At 45.3% G+C, this 3,367-nt stretch overlaps 2 pseudogenes; both read left to right on the forward strand.

Annotated features, from left to right (window-relative positions):
* The first annotated feature begins 838 nt into the window (after positions 1 to 838).
* Positions 839 to 1,336, forward strand: LOC138160439 (cell division cycle protein 20 homolog pseudogene; annotated as a pseudogene).
* A 72-nt stretch (positions 1,337 to 1,408) lies between these two features.
* LOC138160438 (cell division cycle protein 20 homolog pseudogene) lies at positions 1,409 to 2,422 on the forward strand (annotated as a pseudogene).
* Positions 2,423 to 3,367: the final 945 nt, after the last annotated feature.

Consider the following 3,367-nt stretch of genomic DNA (forward strand, 5'->3'; position numbering starts at 1 on the left):
ATAAACACTTGCAAGAAATGAAATTTTGATTTAGAAGCAGGAGAGGTGTATTTAACATTCCTTAGGGTATAGAGAAACTTGTCATTTCAGTAATATGCTGGTAAAATTATGGCAACATTTGTAGCATATTACCACAAAAACATTGACTTAGATCTGCATGCATGTCTTATACACACACAACATACACATATATACGTATGTACATACATATACACATACCAAAGTATAATGAAAATAGTAGAGTATGCACTACACAGTTGGACTCTAAAGATTCCACTAACACAAAAATGTGAAAAACATCAGGTATAAAATATGTAATTTTTCAGTTAGATAATTTAAGTACATAATGGTCCTGCCTGGTCTTACATCCATTTTCACCACTTCTATACTCAATATGGTTTTCAAATTATAGTGTGAGTTCGACTGAAACATTTCATAAATCAATTGATCTACGTGGAAAACATCAAGTTATAGATACTATCAAACTTATAATAAAGTGAACTTTCTTCTTACAGAATAAAATGTCATCATAAAGTTACTTGGACGTCATGCATATACAATTCTCAATGTGTACCAAGGAAAGATGGGGATTGAAGTTTTGAAGTTTGAATCTGTAGGTCTTCTACAGATTCAAACTTTAGTCTTCTTGAGGCAAAACACATATAACACAGAGTTATCAAGGAGAAATCTTCAGCCAATTATCTAAGCCAAATTACTAACAAAATCAAAATTTAAGCTTAATGAAAAGAACACATTTAAAATAATCTACACTGCGCGGGCAGTGGAGGAGGTAAGAGGCGGCAGAGGGCGAGGCGAGACCTGGAGGAGATCCGGCACCATGGCACAGTTTGTATTTGAGAATGATCTGCACTCCCTGCTCCAGCTGGACACATCTATTGTCAACGCACCTCCTACTCGTTGGCAGCGCAAAGCCAAGGAAACCCCTGGCCCCCCACCCCCCTCCCCAATGTGCACGGCCAACGGATCGCACAGCTCCGGAAGAACGCCAGGCCGGACTCCTGGCAAATCTGGTCCCAAGACACAAAGCACCCCCAGTAAGGCAGGCGGGGATCGCTACATCCCCCATCGAAGCACATCCCAGATGGAGGTGGCTAGCTTTCTGCTGAGCAAGGAGAATCAGCCAGTCAACCACACCCCCACCAGGAAGGAGCAACAGAAAGCCTGGTCCTTGAATCTAAATGGTTTTGATGTGGAAGAAGCCAAGATCCTCTGGCTCAGTGGGAAGCCCCAGAATGCCCCCGAGGGCTATCAGAACAGCCTTCGGGTGCTGTACAGTCAGAAGGCCACCCCAGGTTCCAGCAGGAAGAAGACCTGACGCTATATCCCCTCCCTCCCTGACCGCATCCTAGATGCCCCTGAAATTCGAAATGACTACTACCTGAACCTCATGGACTGGAGCTGTGGCAATGTGCTGGCTGTGGCTCTGGGCACGTCTGTGTACCTGTGGAACGCAGGCTCAGGGGAGATCCTCCAGCTGCTGCAGACAGAGCACCCAGGGGACTACGTGTCCTCCGTGGCCTGGATTAAGGAGGGAAACTACCTGGCTGTGGGCACCAGCAGTGCAGAGGTTCAGCTGTGGGATGTCCAGCAGCAGAAGAGGTTTCGAAACATGAGCAGCCACACAGCACGTGTGGGTGCCCTGGCCTGGAACAGCTACATCCTTTCCAGTGGATCTCGGTCTGGCCACGTCCATCACCATGATGTCCGAGTGGCTGAGCACCACGTGGCCACGCTGAGTGGACACAGCCAGGAAGTGTGTGGCCTACGCTGGGCCCCTGATGGCCGATACCTGGCAAGTGGCGGCAATGACAACTTGGTGAATGTGTGGCCCAGTGCCCCGAGTGACGGGGGCTGGGGTCCCTTGCAGACCTTCACTCAGCATGTGGGTGCAGTCAAGGCTGTGGCGTGGTGTCCGTGGCAGTCTAATGTGCTGGCCACTGGAAGCGGCACCAGTGACCGGCACATCTGGATCTGGAACGTTTGGTCAGGAGCATGTCTCAGTGCGGTGGATGCCCAGTCCCAGGTGTGTGCCATCCTCTGGTCCCCACACTATAAAGAACTCATCTCTGGCCATGGCTTTGCCCAGAACCAGCTGGTCATCTGGAAGTACCCGAGCATGGCCAAGGTGGCTGAGCTCAAAGGTCACACGGCCCGGGTCCTGAGCCTGACCATGAGCCCTGACGGCTGCACTATAGCCTCAGCTGCTGCTGATGAAACCCTGCTCTTGTGGCGCTGCTTCGAGCTGGAGCGCGAGAAGGCGAGTGCAGCCAAGAGCAGCCTCATCCACCAGGGCATCCGCTAAAGCCGGCCCCAGCTCCCCTCCTGCCCACTGGGTTTTATTTTTCTAATAAAGACATCTGTCCCCCTGCAAAAAAAAAATAATAAAATAATCTACAAAAACTCATTCTTATCGAATAACTTTAGTGCTATATTTCAAGACTATTTAGAAATTATCCCAACAGAAACCAGTAAAATTAAAAAAAAATTATGACCTATGATGATAAGTCATATATAGAATGATTAGAACTTCCTCAGTCAAAAGGAGGAAGAGGATTTTCAGAGCATAGGAATATTTTATCAAAAACCTATGGCGGCTAGGTGGCTGAGTGAATAGAGCACCGGCCCTGAAGTCAGGAGGACTTGAGTTGAAATCTGACCTCAGACGCTTAACACAAAATGAGCCATGTGACCTTGGGCAAGTCACTTAACCCCAATTGCCCTACCCTCCCCCCTCCAAAAAAAAGTAAAAAATAAAACCATTACTGAAATACTTTTGGAACTAGCAGGTATCACATTTCACCAAGTAGTAGTAAAGGCCTATAACTGGTTACAACACTGGATTTATCTAATGCAGCCAAAAGGGGTTTATCTCTGAAGTAGTTAAGATCCAAGAGTGGAATCAAAAAGGTCTTCATGGGCAACATTCAGTATGAAATGAAATTTTAAAAAATGTTAAAGAAGTATTGAATGAATAGCTGAAAAAATATTTATGTAAATTAGGGAAATTACAATGGCAATTGAGTATCACATCATAATCATTACAAATTATCAAAAGATTGTCCATATGTAGCAAGGATTCAGTCAACAATGAAGAGTATTTGAGGAAATGGTAGAAATTTTGTGAAACATCAGGGCAGGTTGCAAAATTTTAGCACCTATTAAATACTCAGTGAGATATGACTGGGTGCACACACATAGTTGAGAAGCATGTGATTTTTCATGGAGTGACAGATGACAAATACTTAAACTACAAATTCAGACCTTAAAATTTTCTAGAGATTTGAACCATGAAATTTTACTGAAATGAAAGCATTATCCCAGAAATAATGGTTGCCTACAAGTGCTG

This window comes from Petaurus breviceps, unplaced genomic scaffold, assembly GCF_028583685.1.
Source record: "Petaurus breviceps papuanus isolate PSGF00001 unplaced genomic scaffold, PetGlider_PUasm1.0 181, whole genome shotgun sequence".
Taxonomy (NCBI): domain Eukaryota; kingdom Metazoa; phylum Chordata; class Mammalia; order Diprotodontia; family Petauridae; genus Petaurus; species Petaurus breviceps.